At 42.7% G+C, this 19,183-nt stretch overlaps 1 long non-coding RNA gene and 1 gene segment (V, D, J or C); one reads left to right on the forward strand and one right to left on the reverse strand.

The window, feature by feature from the left end:
• Positions 1-19,183, reverse strand: part of LOC107506178 — a 492,806-nt gene that overhangs the window by 141,431 nt on the left and 332,192 nt on the right.
• The window catches only part of LOC107503906, a 31,439-nt gene that overhangs the window by 2,174 nt on the left and 10,082 nt on the right, over positions 1-19,183 (forward strand). Inside the window, exon 2 of the long non-coding RNA XR_001595335.2 lies at positions 8,459-8,509. This is a non-coding gene — a long non-coding RNA (uncharacterized LOC107503906). The remainder of the gene's footprint in view (positions 1-8,458; positions 8,510-19,183) is intronic.

Below are 19,183 nucleotides of genomic sequence, written 5' to 3' on the forward strand. Positions count from 1 at the left end.
AGTCAGACTTTAACGTGTACCCATGATTTATCTCTGTGTAGACCTGGCAGTTATCAGATGTTTGCCTTGTTTCTAGTTGTTATCTTTGCTCTCTGGTTTCTCTGCTCTGGCACCAGCTGGTTCGAGGAGCAACCGAAGGACAGGAATGGAGGTGAATAAAAAGAGAAAAGGCTCTGTTTCTATTTCCCTTGGTCCAGATCTCAGCTGCCTAGTGTCCCAGGACGGCCTTCAGTAAGTGCTTCTTCTTGGTCTGATTGATTTGGGCTCAAAATGCTCAGAGGGCTAGGATGACTTTATTTCTCTGATTTGTTTTCTCTGAAATGTCTGGGCCCCTCTAGTTGTTTTAAAGCAAACATAAGATATTTTTGGAAATTAGTGAGAAATTTCAATGGGTGTCAAGGAAAATCATGGTGTCATTTGTCTCTAAAAAGATTTTAGTTGCCAATATTCCATCTGCGACTCACTTTCCCAGCTGTGTGGCACCAAATGAAGCAGCTGCCAAGCAAAACAGAACAGAGGCAAGTTGGGACTCTTTTGAGTTGTAATTCTGCTTCTGTTACTGACTTGGGACCTTGGTATGTACATAAATAAACTTTTCCATATTTAGTCTCAGCTCAGTAACTTTAAGATGTTTTCCTGGCTCTCATTACCTAACTCATTCTGAAATCTAAAGGTCCTAATTCCAATCCGTACTTTCCTTCTGCAACACTCCTATAATTATTACAACCAAGTACTTTTCTTGCTCCCACATGTGTCTGATTTGGTTCCTCTTTTAGGTGTTAAGCCCCAATAGAGTGTGAGGTCCAGAATGGCAGAAAGCTTGTATTACTTGGCTTCATATCCTTGGCTTTTGGCATAGTGTCTGACATATAGTAGACACTCAATATATATTGCTGAATTAAAAATAAACCATGCCAATTCTCCACCCTGAGACTTATGGATACTTGAGCACTTGTTTAATAGTTTAACCTTCCTGCTCACTTTTTCTTCTCTGACTGTTCTTCCAGGATCACATGGGGAAATTGGAGGGCTCCCAGTTAGATGATGAGGTGGTTGAGACAGATACTCTTAAATATACCATCAGCTCCACCACAGGTTTGGTTTTGTTGCTACGGATCACAACCAAGAAACCCGCCCTTGGGCAGCGCTCACCTGTCAGTACAGAGTTCTTTGATGACTTTGTTCTTCCAAACTTTCCTTTACCATTGATATCAGTGTATTTTGAAAAAAGAAAAAGATGATTTCTCTCACTGAGACTCTTAGCATGGTGGAATCAGAGAGCCGAGTGACAGAGTTGGAGAGAATCTCCTATTTCCCTATTGCATGTGACATGGCGTCGGTCTTTGAACTTTGGCCCTGGGAGGAATGACTGAATAGCTTACTGGCAGCCAATACAGCAGGGTTACTGGAGTTGGAAATGCCCTTTAGGAAACTCAAGTCTTCCACTTTAATATTCAGCAATTCTGGGGATGTCTCACCAATAGCCCCGAGGTGCCCTAGAGAAGAGTAAATCCAGGATGAAAGTGAGTTGCTCACTCAGTCAAACATTCTCTGGGTTTGTGCCTGTCCCAGACGGATTAAGACTTTGAAATCTGATCCCCAAAGCCAAATTTTGCAAAAGGTCCTTCTCCAGTTTTTTATTCCAAGAAAATCCTCCTGTTTTGTGTGTTTCTGGGCCCTTAAAGGGCTGCTTTTAGGTTAGAACCAGAGCTGATGAGCCCATATGTTGGCTGCAAATGAAAAAGCCAGCAAGACAGCAGGGGATTAGGGTTTCCACTGATGAATAAGTGTAGGATTTGAAGCAGCAGGAGACTGTGTATCTTTAGAAGAGAAAATAGAGAAGACAGTCCTACTTGCTCCCAGTTTTCAGCTCAGCAGTTCACTCCAAGATGTTTCCAAGGCTGGTTTCTTGAATACAGACCAATGTGGATGTGTCTTTATAGAGCCTATGTACTTGGAATCTTGGAGTGATCTTTTTTGACAGTTTTTTAGGATGTCATAAGGTCAGGTGTACTTTGACTTAATTTGTAATCTTGGAGGTCATGTAGCATTCCTGTTACGTTGATAGAACTAATTTCTTATTTATAATTATGTTTATAAACAACTTAAGTTTTATTTCTGGCTCTACATTTATGAATTATTCCACTATCCATTTAGTGAATGGAGCCACTATTGTATTTTGATATCTCATAAAGTCTATATTTGCTTGTTTTATGAGGGTCAAGCAGAAATTAACTTTCCTATGGCTTTTTTTTTTCTATAGAAAGCCCTTAATAATTTATCAGCCTCCATTGAAAAAGATCCTGAAGGTCTTTTGAATTGTATTTCTCTGAATTTCCATTGATATCTAGTTCTTACTAGATGGGACACTAAAGTATAAAAGAATGTTTAATTGGCCAAGAGATAGACTTATTTCTTAATAAAAAGTTCCTAAAGGCCTAACCCATGCAAATAGTAAGAATGTGGATATGTAGCTATAATCATCATTATGATATCATTACCATGAACAAAAGTAGCCTTACCGAGTGCCTCCTATGTGCCAAGCATTGCTCTAAGTGCTTTACATGCAATAGTTCATTTAATTCTTGCAAAATTCCTGTAAGGTAGGTATTATTGTTATCATTGTTTTATAGATGAAGAAAAGAAGGCACAAAGTAACTTGTCTAAGATCTTATAGCTAGTGAGTCAGTAAATGGAAGATCCAGGGTTCAAAATTCAAGAAGTCTGAACTTGAGCTCAATCATTGGTACTATGCTGCCTAATTTCTATCTATCTATCTATCTATCTATCTATCTATCTATCTATCTATCTACCTACCTACCTACCTGTCTAATTTACTAGGCCTTTATACACACACACACATGCACGTGTGCGTGCACACACACACACACACACACATATACGAATACCTAATATTTTTCAGGCTTTTAGAAATGGTAGTTTTGGACATCTGTAGTTAAGATGTTAATTGTTAGCTTTGATTTTATATGTGTGTCCAATGCATTTGTCACTCTGGGTTTCAGGGACTGCTTTTATTTGTCAGGTTAAAGATTCAAGTAATTCAATAGGATTTAATTTTCAGTACTCATGGTACAGCAAGATAAAAGTGAGGAGGTGCTACTTGCTGAATACATTTTATTATTTGAGGAAGTGCTTGTTTGATATCTTTATATCTCTATGACACTTAGTTTGTCAATTTGTAGACCATAAGGGCCCCTTACTTTTGAATGAATGAATTGATGAATGGGTGGGGGAAGTTCAAGATGACGCTGAACACCCTCTGTCTTGTTGCATGATTCTCTGACTTTTCCATTGAACTTGCCTGAGGCCTATGTTTTTTTGCGCAGGGCAATATCAATGTGCATCACGGTGCCCGCAGTGCAAAGTAGTAAATGGCTTTGTCTCTTGGCTGCACGTGCAAAATGGTTAAGCTACTGGAGGACAACTCTCTGTCCACAGACAGCTGATAGTGCTCCAATTTCACAGTACCTTGAAAGACATGGTAGATATAGGTGAGCCTTTGGTTACTTCTCTGCAGATACCAATACACAGAGTCATAATTCCCATTGCGAATGTCATACTGGTATTGGAAGTTCACATCTGTCCCAGTCACGGCGACTGTGTCGGAAGATTGTGTAATTTCAGTCCTGCAGGAGCCATCTGGCAAAGAAAAAAAGATAGGAAATGAGAAATGAGGAGTGGGGGAAAACCGCACCCGTTTACCTGAGAGCCACTTACAGAGGAGGGGCAGCACAATGCAGAGAAGCCGGTACACAGCGCGTCTGCGGTTCTTAGTGCTGTGCCCCACGCAGCCCACTTTACATGCACAGTGTACTCTGGCCACCTTATCTGCAACAGACATGTGGCTGCTTCATTGCTGCAGCAATAAAGGAAAGAGGTCCTCAGGGGTGGTTGGTGCTTGCGCTATCGAAAGACATACTCAGACTTCCTCAAAGGCAGCAATCCAACAGGCCCCTTTAGAGGAGGCTCTGGTGTCCCTCCGCCACTCGGGGGCTTGTGTTTTCAGCATACAGTGCCATTCCCTTATCAGCCCCAGAAGGCTTATTCTTTGAAAGGAAACAACCAGCGAGATAGTCTTTTACTAAAAGACATTTGGTGGGTCATGATCTCTTGGGTCTTTGTTCCGGAGTTTCAGGAATCTGAGGTACACCAAAGGATGAGAAAAAAGATAGTAACAGTCATTTTCCAGAATGCGCTATGGCTTCGTTTCCCATCTGGCGGTTTCTGGTTCTGGAACTCACTCTTCATAAGCCAGACAAGAAGAAAGTCATTTGTTGATTTTTAATTAATTGATTAATCAACCATCCATTCACCAAATATTTTTGAGTGCCAAGTACATACAAGTTTTCTGCTGAGTGCAGTGGATACAATGGAAGCAAAAACCAGCCAAAATTTCTTCCAATTTCTGCCTGATGTTTAATTTTAGGCAAAAGAAAGAGGCACAGCCCATCTATCTATATGATGCTGGGCGGGTGTCAGGTGGAGCGGTTTCTGGGGTCTGCACAGCTCCGGGCAGGGCTTTCTCTAAGTTAACATAGCTGGTTGTGAGCTCCTCGTGGAACAGCACAGACTGAAATTTTCCCAGGTAACCCAAGTCCCATCCATGAGTCAGAGGGTTCCTTTTTGATTCACCTTCCTTTATAACCCATCATGAAATCATTCTATTTGTTGACAATCCAAAGTTTTAAAGTTCCTGACTTAGCACTGTTATCATTCTATTCTTGGAGCAGAATCAGCTTGGCTGCGATTATTCCCACTGTGAGGATAACTACATCTTTTGTGTGACGGTTTCCCTTTCATTGTGTACACAATGACTGGAGAGCCAGGGAATTTTAATTTGGGATAAATAATAAGCTATCTTTAGGGCCAATCTTATTTTGAGAGTCAGGGCTGATGGAGGTCAAGGATTTTTTTTTCTCTTTTATCTCCTTTCTCAAAGCTCTTACTCCCTCCCACCTCTGCTTCTATCTTACCCAACTCTTTTTTAAGACTACTCACTCATCTTTCTGCAAGATACTCTCATGAACAACTTCAAAGGTATAACAGGATAATGGACAAAGAAATAAAGACAAAGAAATAAGGTCCCCCTGGAATGGCTCTGTGTAACTCTAAGTTACACAGAAAAGAGCTGAGAACAGCTGTGGCCACATAGACAAACACACAGATATAGGGAGTTAGAAGCTAGAGGTGTGGCTGTGAATGTGCATATGCAGTTAGTATGACAGGGGTGTCTAGGAGTCCTTCAGAGGCTTGGCCACAGAAGTGTAGATGATGTTGGGGGCAATAAAACTGGTTGTGAAGATGTATGTGTGTTGCATGGTAGCCCTAAATAGGCTCACCAATAAGATTCCTTGGGAAGGTTTTCCCTGGTGGTGGTGGTGGTGGGGAATGTCATACTCAAAGCCATTTTAGCGGAGATGGGCTCCAACTGGATGGGAAGTTCAAGAACTTATGACAGACTTTTTCTGGATCTGGGTCTCCTTACACCAACCTGAGGAGAGAGGAGAAAAGATAATTCAGAAGAGTATAGAATACGTTCAGCTGAGATTTCATATTCAAACTAATCACATGGTTTCAGGCACAGTAGTTGAGTGCTCATTCACACAACTGAATTTATAAATAAGAGGAATGAGTAGTCAATTATGTAACACATTTTGAGGTATCCACAAAAAACCCCTCGCTCCCCAAATTTCCTTGGAGATTAATCTTTTGGGCCGTATAAATATAAAAATATTCCTAGAAGGATTGACACCTTAAGCCTTAATGTACTAAAAAATGAGTAAAGATTAAGTTCTGATGACAAGAGCTTGGAGCATGGAACTAGAGAATTTTCCAGCACTCAACTAGGATGCTAGGAAGTAATTTCTCCATTCTCTTTCATTCCCACATGTCATTTATCTACTTTTAAAGCATCTTCTGAATGTTTCCTTTTTCCATGTCCTTACTTCTCATCCTTCTCATTGTCCACTCTGGTTTTTGCAGTAACTTATATCTGGTTTTACTTTTTTCAGTCTCAGAACCAGTTTTCCCACCCATGTAATCTTTCTAAAACATTTTTGGAGCACATTGCCAAGAGAAAATCTTGTGCCTCTGAAATCTGCCCAGTTTTCAGAAAACAAATTCCAAATCTCTTAGTCTAGTTCATGAGATCTTTCTCAATCAGGCCATGCCCTACCACTTCGGATACTATTCTGCCCCACCTGATGCGAACTCATTCCCACGGAGTGGATGCTGATCCCCAAATGTGGTCCTATCCACCCTCCTGACTTGCTCAAGCTGCACTCCTGCTGCTTGCCGTGTTCTGCTCCAGTCCCTCCTTTGGTCAAAATCCTTCATCCTTTAAGTCAGTTCAACTATAACTTCCATGAGGGAGTTTTTCCCAGTCCTTCTGAACCAAACTAATCTCTCCTTCCTTTGGGCAACGGAGCTTGCACTCTGACACACATTGATCATGGTCCGACTTTAGCAAATACTGACATGAGGGTCTATATATGTCTCCCTTTGGATAATACATGCCCTTCCCATGCTTTCAGGAAGGTTCGTATGCCTGAGGAAAAGGTAGATTACCAAGGGAATTGATTTTCAAGAGGCTGCCAGCTTGCTCTGTCCGAGGTCCCGCTGACATGCAGCAGTCTCCCCTAAATCTCTGAATAGAACTTGAAAGACAGCTTTTCTGGTTATATAACTTCTGGCGAATATACTAAAGGACTTGGCTCCTACATTGGCAATATTTGGGGACAAAGCCCCTATTGGGGTCTTTGGCGTTCAATAACATAGCGAATAACTCAGTGTACGGTTTGAAGGGACTTACCAAGACTTCCTACACTGCCACAGCAGCATAAAAGTCCAGTCCACCAGCTAGTAACCAGGGCCTCATGGCATTGGTTCTGTAAGAAAGGACGACCGTTTCAAGGGAAACCGTCCCAGACACTTCTCGCCTAGGACAAGGTAAGTGTCAGCAGGTTAAAAACTTAGGAAAATTCAGGATTTTTCAAAATCATAAGGCAGGAGGGTCTGTGGCCTGCTATCAATGTCAAACCTGAACATCAGACCTGCCATCAAGGCCTCAGGCATTACCACCCACCGGCTGGGCCTGGACAGGAAATCAGAGCCCCTGAGGCAGGTCTATTTGAGTGTAGTGAGCCAATCCTAGGACTTTTCCTGCCTCTCCAGTCTTATATATTGACTGTCAATATCCTTTCTTATGGAAATTTCTGTACATTATGTTTTTTCCAAGTATAGAACAGAGATACTACCCTAAAGGGCTGTCCCTCCGTCACACCGAATGCATATTGAGAAAGAACACGGTATAGGACATGCTTAACATGTGACCAACTCAATTCCCAGGGACAGTGATAGAAAAGTGCTATTTTAGAATAAATTTTTTTCAATCTCTGTCTGCTCCCAGGAAAGATATCTTTTGATTTATAGCTTTTTATAAGAAGGATGAGGACCAATTATTCTGAGGACCTAGATTTAAACCGCAAAGAGGAATTTTAAACTAGAAATTTTTATAATAGAGGTATCTTATAAAAGAAAGTCTTTTTTTCTTTCCTTCTTTTTCCTTTAGCAGGAGTACTGCTCCTTGAAGACAGCTGAGAGTATTGGGACTCTGTTGGTAGAAACTCTAGATGAACTTTAGGGCACTCTTCTGTTGAGAAAACCAGAGTAAGGTTGAGAATGAATTTATTTACATCTAAAACAAATGTCCACTTGTTGTGGAGATTATGAAGTCAGTATAAAACTAATATGAATGTTGTAGACTAAGATGGTGAATTAATTGATGTTTTTCTAGTCAGAATTAGGGGCTTATTTCCTTCCCCCAATATGAATGCAATCAGGGCTGTTGATCTCCCATACATGGTATTCTAAGATCTAATCACTGTGTTTGCCTTTTTGGGCCATAAAGACTAGATTCCACCTGAGATGGTGGAGGGTGGATGGAAAACTTCCTGAGAGATAATAATTTTTCCCTCCGTCAGTCATCCCAGGCAGGAAAGGACTAGCCTTGAACTCTTCACTTGGAGATGTGGGGACACCTGCAGATTTTTACTGGAGTCCCTGTTATGTGGCAGCCTTTGGGGAGAAAAGGAGTGTTTCATGTCAGATTTTGGGTCTCGATATCTATACTTCTTTCTCCCCTTAAGCACTGAGCTGTCTTTTGAATGATAGAGAATTGGCTGAGTCCACACTGACATGGGACCCATTGGGGGTGAAGGGTAGGGGTAGAAAGCAGCCTGGTGAGAGTCTGAGGAGATGACACGAGGTGGTCTGAGAACGAGCTCTTGTTCTGTGGGTTGTTGAGCACCATGGAGAGCCACTGTAGGACGAAATTACCATAGATCCACTGGAGGACAGAATGGATGCTCCATGTTCCCGTGACAGAGTTTGTAAATGAGATATTGATGAAATAATGTCTGTATTTTATAATCCACAGGATGGTGATGTCTGAGGACACTTGGATGACATAATGAAGGACTTCCTAAAAGTAAGACATCTGAAAATCTTCAAGTAGTGTTTGAAATAACATTTGTATAATGACAACCAATGCTTTTTAATTAATGACCTGACTATCTTTAGTTGCATTTAAGACTAAGAATGCTTAGCTACTAGTTGATGGCTTAAACTCAAGGTGTATAAGAGCTAGAAAACAGCAACAAATCTGAAAATGGACAATTCCAATTTATGCATATGTATGAATGTATCCATTCACTCAACAGACTTTTATTGCCAAGCACCAGGAATATAGAGCTTACTAAGACATTATCCTCAAGGAACTTACATCTTAGTGGGTGGATACAGGTGTATCCTCTAGTCAGAGAGACAGATTGTTCCTGGTTTATGACAACAAAGCAAGTTCTCCTTTCAGTGTCTTTCACTGGAGATTATGTCACCCATGGAATTGCGTCTGCTTTCCAGTGAACTGCCTTTTATTCTGATGATATGAGGTGTGGGGGAACTGTTGTAATAGGTCTGGCTGTGCTGCTGCTCTCGGGGGTGCTTCAGTGGTCCTTGGTTTTAGCTTCCAACCAGAGGCTGCATCTTGCAATGACAGGGCAAAGTGGGAATGAAGATGGAGCAGAAAAAAGAGAGTTGGCTGGTCCAGCATTGCCCTCCAGTGGTCAAATGCAGGCATGTGGGGAATGGTGAATTCCTAGAATGAGGTTCTGAGGTGGGTATCTGTGGATTAATGAGGGGGCTCAGGAATGGCTCCCCCAGATGAGATTGGGAAAACAGGAACTGGGAGCCATAGCTGAGAAATTAAAGTGAGGGTTAAGATTTAACTATGACTAGACATCTGGAATGGTTTGTATAGAGAGAACCAGAAACAAAGACCATGTCTGCTTCCCAATTTAGATTTTATCAGGCGAAATAATAACTGGCTGACAAGATGACCGGGATGCCTAGAGGACTAGAAAATGTGGTGGTGGTGGTAAAGGTGACTTGGAGCTGTACCCAGTTCTCTCAGTCTACCCTTGTCAAGGTTCTAGGAAGACTTTGATCTAGAAACATTGTCTTCAGATTGATGAGCAGTCTAAGAATGAGCACAAATTTTCTGATATGAAATCACATACAAATTTGCGTAAAATGAACTTAAAAAAATTAGATTTGCAAAGGTGTCTAGTACATAGGAAGGTAAATTTGCTGTCAGCATTCTTCCTGGCACTCAAGAGGCTGTGGTCTTACATGGGGTTTAGTAACTCAGCTTTGGAAGGCAGTTTTTCTTTCTTAGCATCAAGAAGTTTTGCCCCCAACCTTCATTGTGTCAATGTCTCTAGAAGATGTTCAGTGCAGTAGGACACTTTTCTGTCTCCCACATCATGAATCTATGAGTCAAAGCCGAAGTAGCCCTGGCCGCTAATCTGTTTTTGGCAAAATCTGCAACTCGTGTGTTGTTTACTTCTTCCTTTCGCCTTAGCACACAGTGTCCCTAAGATATATCATTACTTCCCTTCTGAGGTCATGGAAGCAATGGTGTCTCACACCCAGAATCTTCTCTTGCTTTATTTCTTCTAGTTGATCTATGACTTGGCTTCCGGAACCTTCGACAAGCTTGAAATCCCCCATGTCCCTGCCCTTGTTGCTCTCCTGCCCTGTGTCCCTGAAAAGATAGAGAAATTGATTATAAAAACTTCCTGATCAAGTTAAAAAATAAAACAAAACAGTGACCAATTCAGGAGCTGGGTAAATGTAGCATAATGTCTCAATGGTCAAATCGCTCATGCTGCTGTCTGGTCTGTGAAATTCAAGTGTTTCAAGCCCTACTGTAAAAAAAAAAAAGCCCAGTCTTTACCAGATGAACCATATCCAAACTGTGAATCAAGGGCAGCAAGTCTGAGAGTAGAATAACAGGGAAAGATTGAGCTGGAGACCTTGGGTGTAGGAGTTTTGGAAGCTGCCGTAAGGCAGAGTAACTCTGTGTATGTGTATATAGCTCTGTGGGCACTGGTGTGTGCTTAAACTGAAGCTTCCTGAAGTTAAGCACTTTGCCTCCCTCGTAACAATGGGGCCTTGAAGAGAGTAAGTACTTGATAATAAGCATACTGTCCCGTAGCACAGCAGTTAAGGGATGATGCTCTGGAATCCAACCATCCAGAATCCAAGCACTTTTACATTAGCTGTTTAACTTTAGGAAAGTTTCTTAGCCTTTTTGAACCTTAGGCTCCTCATCTATAGAACGGGGATTGTAACGCCAGCCTCCACTCCCCTCACGAAGAGCATCTGTGAAGATTAGAGGAGCTGGTACACGTGAAGTTGGGTGCCTGGCACGCAGTCAGTGCTTAGTAAAGACTAGTCATTTTACTATTTCTATGAGTGTCTGTGCAGACATCTGTGGGTAATGTGAGAGTTTTTCAGTCAAAACCCAACTTAACTATAAAATAAAATCAGCCTAATTTCAGAAAATGAAAATGTGCCAGCATAGCATTGAATAGATTATTTCCCTATACCCCCTTTGGCACTTTCTTCTATAACTGTAAAGACTTTGTCTAAGTTTTCCGAGATCAACATGCTCTTGAGCTCGGTCTAGAATGGGAGAAACTTCCGCATATACAAGCTTTCAGTTGAAACAGACGTGAGGTGGAGGTGGCTGATGCTTCCTTTCTGCAGGGAGGCTGGGAGTTCACGCGACAGACAGTTGGTGGGGCTCGGTCTTCTGATCTGGACGATGTGATTGACCCAGCCTCCGGGGCTGCCAACATAAGAGAGACTTGGAGGCTGGGCATTCAATCAACTCGGAGAGCCTATTAGGAGAACAAGGTATCATGCAGCCACTCAAAAGGCTGAGAGTCTAGAAATAGCCATTACAGAGGAAAAGCTTTCCACTTGGCTGACTGGGGCCAGGTCTATGGCTTTAAAGTGATTGGTACAGACGCTGAGAGAGGGGGTGCGTGCCTTTTGTGCTCCATAAAATCAATTTTATTCAAGGAAGTCAATTGTTATTCCCTCGGGGAGGGTGAAGGTATAAAAACAGGTTGTAATTCTTGGAGAATCTAATTCCTCTGTAGCTGGAGACAGAGAAAGAGAGAGAAAGAGGGCAGACAAGGAGAGAGAGGATGAAAGGGAGCTGTTATCCCAGGAAGTCCTCGGGTAATTACCCAGACTGAATTTCTCCTGGAGCTTCAAGATGGTGCCAGATGTGTTCAGGCCCTCTACGCACCACCCCACAGAGCCAGCATCCAGAGTCCACCTCCTCCCCTGTGGCTATTCCTCATGTCTGGGAACACATCAAAGGCGGTTTGATATTCATAACTGCCGTGAGTCATTTTCACATGGAGCTGCGGGGAGCCGCCTGAACCACCGCGTGCTGCATGCAGCCCTTTGCAAGAGCAGCTGAGCTGAACCAATCCCCCATTATGGGCCAGAGCAGATTCCTCCTGGGAGACCTGGATTTGCCCCCAGACCCCTGTGCAGAACAAAACTGGTCTTTTTTTATTGAGAAATAGTTATTAAAACATCCTCTAGTCTTGGCTATGCATCTCCGCTGCCCACAGAGACAGCTCTGCATGGTCCTTCCACAAGAGTATGGCCGCCTTCAGGCCCTGCTATTAGTGTCAATAACATCTGAAACCTCCATGTTTCCCTGGCTCTGAGGACAAAGGACGTCAACAAGACTCCAACCTCGACCACATTTTTTCTCAACTGGAGGAGGAAATTCTGCTCTCTCCTGTTGAATTTGGCTATTGTCAGAAAAAGCATTGTGAGTGACGCCCTTTGAGGGCTGGCGGAGACTTGTGAAATTAAAGCCACAAGATTGTGGAGCTGGAAGGAACTTTAGTCATCATCCAATTCTAGTCCCTCAAATTACAGATGAGAAAACGAGGCACAGAGAGGTTAAGTGACTTGTCTAAGATCACACAGACAAGTGAGGATCTCTAGCACACATACATTGTCATTTTCTAAAAGAGGGAGGGAAAATGTGTCAGAGTGAAACTTGCTATTATTTTTTATGAGAGACTGCTTCAAAGGGTCAAATCTGGAGGAAATGTGAGATGGGGACCAGGAAGCCTGAAGCTGTATCTCAGTTTTGCACCTCAGTCTCCCTGTATGAAAAATGGCTGTGTTATTCACCTACATTTTACAATTGTTGAAAGGCTTTGTGAGTGACTCTGAAAAGTCGAGGGAGCTTTGGGCCTTGGGGTGGATGAGAGAACAGTCTCTTACTGGGCTGGGGGTGGGGGAAGAGAGGTGTGGGTGCCTGTCTGGCCTGCTAACCTGTTCTCAGATCCCCTGTCCCCACCCAGGCCTTAAGAAGCCCCTGGGCTTGGGAAGGTCGGAGAATTAAATAAGGAATGGTCAGGCTGAGTGTTTGGGTGCAGGGAAAAGTAAGGAGAGTGGGAGAGTAGGTGAAATATAGTAACAAGATATGGCCCTGGTAATAGTCTGTCAGGAGAAACTGCCCCCTAAGTGAAAATATTTCCTGTAGTCAGTAGGACTGGATTCCGTTTCTTAGTTTGGGGTGGCATGGAAAAAATGCTCCCCATCTATGTGCATTTGAATGCATTTTTATCACACTCTCTGTCTTCGATTTTTGCCAGAACAGCAAGCATGATTTGCTCTTTAAAATGTCCAGAGCTTCCTTTCCCATTTGAGGTTTGTGGTGAAAGGTCAGACTCTGGAGCTGTCTAGTGTTAGTTGGGTTCTGAATGAATGAGCACTCAGGGACGGCCAGGAAGACCAGAGAGCAGCCCATGCTGTGCTGGACGGAGTCTGGCAGCAGAGGCAGCACAGGTCCCTCTGCCAGGTGGCTCCTGTTGGGTTGGGCTGCTTGTGTTTACTGACAATCCGCTTGGAACCTGGGCATGGTGATGCTGCGTGAGCACAGAGGGCCACGTCCATTCCTCAGTCTTCTTCACTGCTTTCTTCTGTTACTATCTTGTCAACAGCAGTATCCAGGATACAAAGGACAACTCTGCATGACGATGCAGTGAATGACTGGATAGGTGCCTCCTGTTTAATAACTAGAGAAATATTGCTGTGCGGCATCTCTCCATATGCTGTGGCATCTGTGTTTGGCATGTGAGGGACTCATTTTCTTCACATATCTCATTAAAGATGTAAAACAAGATGGAGGGACTGCAAGCCCCTTTCTCAGCTGCCTACAACTCACTTTTCTTACCCTCTGCTGCCATCAAGTGGCCACTTGCCTCTTCTGCATTGTCATTTTCATAATTGGGAAGAAGTCTTGGCCCCTGTGTAACAGAAATAAGACAGTTATGCAAACCACGCAATTATGAATCTCCTTAGATCCCTCTTTACAACGAAGTGTTGGTATCCATCTCTTGACATCCACCTGGACCACCCTGGGACTCTCCTGTAGCCTGAGAGGGCCCACTGACCTCTGGAGAGATGCCCATCAACTTTCTCACAAATCTGTCCACCTTCCAGACTCAAAATATAAGTCATGAAAACCTGGCACACTGGACACTTTTGGCCAAAAGCCAAGGTGAATTTTTTGACCTGAGAGCAAACAGAGTCGCATATCTCATGCTGAAGATATTCCCCTAACATCTCCAGGTATCACCAGAGGCTGGGATGGAGAAGACACAGACTCCTCATTCATGGAAGGAGAATTCCATGGGCCTTTTCAACGGCCCACTCACTTTTCTCCATACAAAGTTGATGCGAGTGGAAGCTTGCTCCAGTCCAGGTTCCACTGTCTCAACTCAGGACCCACGTTTCCCAAGGCTGACCTTATGTGACATTTGCTGCATTGTCTGTGATGGCATCAGAGTGTGCTTTCAGCCCTTACTCATCAGCTTGGGGCTTGGGAAGCTGTGCTGGGGTGTGGATAGCGGCCAAAGACTCCCCAGAGTGGAAGACACAGTGCACTGTGAAACAATTCACAAGAGCAGCACATGAAGAGCAGACAGGGCAGGCGGCAGCTGCAGGGTTTAAGCACGGGCTGCAGGTGCCTGTGTATCACTGTGGGCTCCCAACACAAGAGGAGAGACTGTACCTCTGGGTTTGGGACTGAAACGCAAATCAAGCAGTTAATGTTCTTCTCTTTAATTCTAGGCATGCATCCATTAATTTCATTAATTGATTTATTCTTCCATCTGTACTCAGAATATGCTATAGAATATGCAGTGAAGTAGACACAAAGAGCAGCGTATGACACAGTCTCAACCTTTAAGGATTTTATTATCTAGAGAAGGGAGAAGCACGAGAATCAAGGCAGTATTAATTATCCAAATGAGATAAACATCTAAGATAGGAAGTAGTGATTCTGAGAACAGAGGGAGCACTGGAGGTTATAACAGCTGGAGAGTATGTCATGGAAATAAATGATTCAAATCTCCCAAGAAATTGAAGTTGATGGTGAAATGCTCTCTGAGATCAGTAGCTCCTAGGTTCTCATAACCTAGGACTCTTCTCCAACTGTTGGCTACTCTACCAGGGTCAGAAGACGAAGAGAGACAAAAGGAAATCTTCCAGGGCCCTGTTTAGTGATCCGTAATAGATTTCTTTTCCTTCTCAATATTATTGCTCATTCATTGATTGACATGTTCATTCATTTATTCATTCAAGAAATATATACTGTTCCAGCACTGGAGTTTTAGAGATAAGTCCACAAAAATTCCTAAGTTTTTACACGAGCTTGACACTGAACAAGAGCTTCATAGAACAGAGATGAGCTAAATTCAGTCATTTGGCCTCTATCTTCAGTCACTTCACCTGTTGATTCTTTTAGATATCTGTCCGTGTGGCTCTCCTACCTTTCTCTGCTCCCCCAGGAACACTTCATATGGAGGTGCAGTCCTAAATGCCCTGCAGTGTTTTCTCACAGTCCCCTCATACTTTTGTCTCTGGGGATGACCAGGCCAGTTCCCAGGGCTTCCAGTTGGCGGAGATGGTCAGAGAGAACACTTTATTGGTCATGTGGAAACAAAGTCTAAGAACAAACCAAGAAAAGATCCTTGGATTTAGTCTTGATTAAAAGTAAAATCAACTTTAGTTTGCAATGGTGTTTGATATGCTTTGTGAAAAAGAAATCCTACTATGTCAAATTTTCAAAGGTCTGTGTTGCTAAGATAAAGATATTTATATCTGATGACTGATGATAGTAGAGCTCAGTGAAAAGGGGCTGTTAAGAGACCTGACAGTTGGGAGAAAGGTTTTATGTAATTTAAATTTACACAGATTGGCCTCTTTATGTGTTTGCAGACAAGGAAAAAGAAGTTTCTATATCAACTCCCCAGGAACATAACTTTTAATAGCAAAGCATTTGATCACAAAGAGCTCAAAAAAGTATTGCATTGTTCATTTAATCCTCAGAATGTTCGTGTAGGAAATATAATTGGTTTAGTTGAGTTATAAATGAACTCATAAAGCTTTTATTACTTAAACTCATCTCTGTCTTTTTTTTAGATTTTTTTTTTAAGTTTTTCTCTTAGCAAACCACACGAAATAAAGGGTATGGTAGACATACCTTAGAGCTTAGTTTCTTTGCCAGACCTGTTGTTTGGGGTTTATATTCTGGAGACAGAGACTGCTAGAAAAGAGTAGGTACCAGGTAATACATGTGTTGCCATAGGTGCCAGGGTATGAGCACAGCTGCCATCAGGCTTCGGCTGTGTCCTGGAGATGGGCTGGGTACTTTTGTATTATTTATACCCCCTGCACAAACAAACAGCCCTCCAAACTCCATCAGATCTTGGTCTTAACAACTAAAGTGGAGCTAAAGATCAGTCTCTGTACCTCGGTTCCCTCTCTCTTCATTTCTGAAAATGTCACAAACAAGAAAAATTTTGCTGAATTTCATGGGGTGGGGAGGGTATTGTTGTCTAAAGCCTGATGAAGATTCATGGGAACCACAGCTCCTGAACTGTCCACCTGCTCCCTTTATCCTCCCTCACATCTTATTTTGGATTACATGAGTTTAACCACAAATTTGCAAGCCAGCAAGTGGGAGAAGGAAATTGGATTGTCATTGAGAAGCTATTGTGTGCCTTTAACACCACTACAATGCTGGCTCTTTTAACTTCACTTTTACAACCAAAAGTGGTATGTGTTACATTCCCATCTTATGAGGCAAGGAGCCCTGAGGGGTTAAATAACTTTCTTAAAGTTTTAGGCTTAACAGGTACCAGAGACAAGATTTGAATCTACGTCTAAAGTTCTGACCATTTCAATGGCCATGTACAGCAAAGAGGAAAGGGTAGGCCAGTTCTCCTCCTTCCTCCTCTGCCCACCACTGTCTTTGTTAAAGAGCCAGGAATTGTTCAAAGGTGGGAGATTCCTCGGCTGTGTCCCAGGGCCCCATAACCCCACTCCTAAGACTCCAGGCTCTCTACGAAGTGTCCTAGTGTTCCAGCAGTGGCTGGGACCCAGGGCCTGGGGCTGCACCTTTGGCAGGGCAGGATGCTGGGAGTAGCACAGTCACTATTACAGTCCTCAGCAGCCAGCTGTCACCCCAAGTGTCCTGTGGGTCAGGACCAGCCAGTATTACAGCTGTTTCTTAACCAAGTTTCTCTCCCAGGGACCACCAAACCCTTGAGGAGGAGAACGGTGGGAGAACCACATACCCAGACTCACTGCTGTACTTTCTCCTCTGACAGCCTGGATCTGAATGAGGAAAATCAATGGCAGAGTGATTTCCACCCAAGCTCCTTCCTCCATTTACTTTCCCAGACTGTGCCAGTCTCTCATGGGTTTCTCTGAAGTGGAACTCACTATTGTAGGGATGCCCACAATCATAGGGGACCAGGAGAGGTTGGAGATTTCTGATCCTTTAGACAAAGATGGCTGAGACCCCCAGATTTCTCTATTGCAGCTGCTCCCCAGGGACTCAGTGGGGGGCCTTGTCCACTGATTATAGGCTCTGTTGGTTTTGGAGAAAGTTAGAAGAATCGACATTAATGTTTGTGGGACAAAAAGAGGCCACAGAACTCAAACCACAGAACAAAGTACCATCAGGTAAAGCTGGGGCAAGGGTGAAACCACTGATTGCAGGAAGTGCAGTGGACTTTCAATTAGAAGACAGGTTTAAACCCTGTCCTAAGGATGAAGACCACCTACGGAACTAATCAAGGCTATTTATTCCCCTTTCTTCTGGAAGTTGGCTATAGTCTCTCAGCTGAATTTGATTTTTCCTGTCCTGTGTAAAACTGTGAGGGATTCACAGAGAAGTTTTCTCCCAGCCTCCAAAGGCCTCTGGGTTCATCCTGGCTGACAATAGAATTTAGCCACTTGGCCAGTATGCCTAGATTCCTTTGTGATGATGGCAATTTGGTTTTGTTGTTATAGGCTATATGAGGTAGTGCTTCAGTGAAGGAAGGAGGTGTCTCTTTTGTAAGAAATCTCCTTTAATCTCATGGCATCACAATTATGATATCGATGATTTAGCCCCCGTTTGAGTGTGGTTTTTTATTGGGCAGAATATTCATCTATTAAATGGAAAGAAACCCTGCCCACTTGGAGCTTCCAGTCTGAATCAACAAGATGGTTTTATATGCAAGAGAGACAGACATATAGATTAGTGCAAAAGCACTGAAAGGTTAAACCTTTCAAGTAACCATGTCATTAACATTGTGAACTAATGATAGCAGACAGGTGAGCAAGGAAGTAAGTAGGGGAGTGACATACCTGTCCCAAATTCAGAGCTAACAATGGCTCAGCAATAGGTCCACTGAGGGTTGCTGGCTGACACCATGAGCCTACTCCTCTACCTGATGAATATGGATGGCAGAAAGAGGGAGTTTTTAATAGAGAATTACCGAACAAAAATTTTACAATGATTTTCCTTTTCCATATCCCAGTTGTAAAGATGAGGAAACTGAGGCTCACATTGCTTAGGTGGCTTGGCCAAGGTAATGTACCTTGTAAGTAGTGGAGACAGAGTCAATATCACATCTTTCTGTCCTCTCTGTCATATACACTCACACCACTTATACCAAATTACAAACTAAATCTAATCCATGGAGAATCTGTGCTAATGTTCTGCTTCTGAGATGGGCAGCAGGGGAGATAGCTCTCCTTCATACAATAATCTCAAAGGTTAAACATATCCTTAAGGTAATTTCCATTAATAGAATATCAAGAATCTATTACATACTCATTGATCCAAAATGATCTTGAATCTATTTATATTTTCCTACCACCTTTTAGTGTTACTATTTTCATAAATTCGACATACATTATATAAAGTCGAGTCTTCATTTATCGGTATGTTGATTTTAACCCAAACTTTTTAGTCTGATATTCTGACAATACTGGTGCATTAATAGTTGATAAAAGTTCCACAACCTACTTCTCAGAGTAACAAATTTGCCTTTAATCTGCACCTTCAGTGGCTGAACTCCAAAGTGTAGATAATGATTTTAGATCTCACAACACATTTGTAGGGGTAGAATTCTCTTAGAGGAGGAATTTAGTGTGTGTGTCAAATTCTACCACATAAGTGACAAACCTATAGGTAAGGCCAATCCTGAACTAAAATGAGGAATTCTGAAAATTTTCAAATGCAAATCATGCTCAGTTTTTGATGTTAGGGAAAACATCAAACTAGAACAGCAAGGCTGTCCCACTGGCTATTAACTGGAACTGCAGAGAAGCAATTTCCCCCTCTTCTTTGGTAAATGGTGGACAGTGGATGGTCCTTACCCTCTGCTGTAGGCCCTGTCAATGGCAATGCTATCAGAGCTCAGAAATGCAGAGCAGA

This window comes from Rousettus aegyptiacus, unplaced genomic scaffold, assembly GCF_014176215.1.
Source record: "Rousettus aegyptiacus isolate mRouAeg1 unplaced genomic scaffold, mRouAeg1.p scaffold_m13_p_3, whole genome shotgun sequence".
NCBI classification, from domain to species: domain Eukaryota; kingdom Metazoa; phylum Chordata; class Mammalia; order Chiroptera; family Pteropodidae; genus Rousettus; species Rousettus aegyptiacus.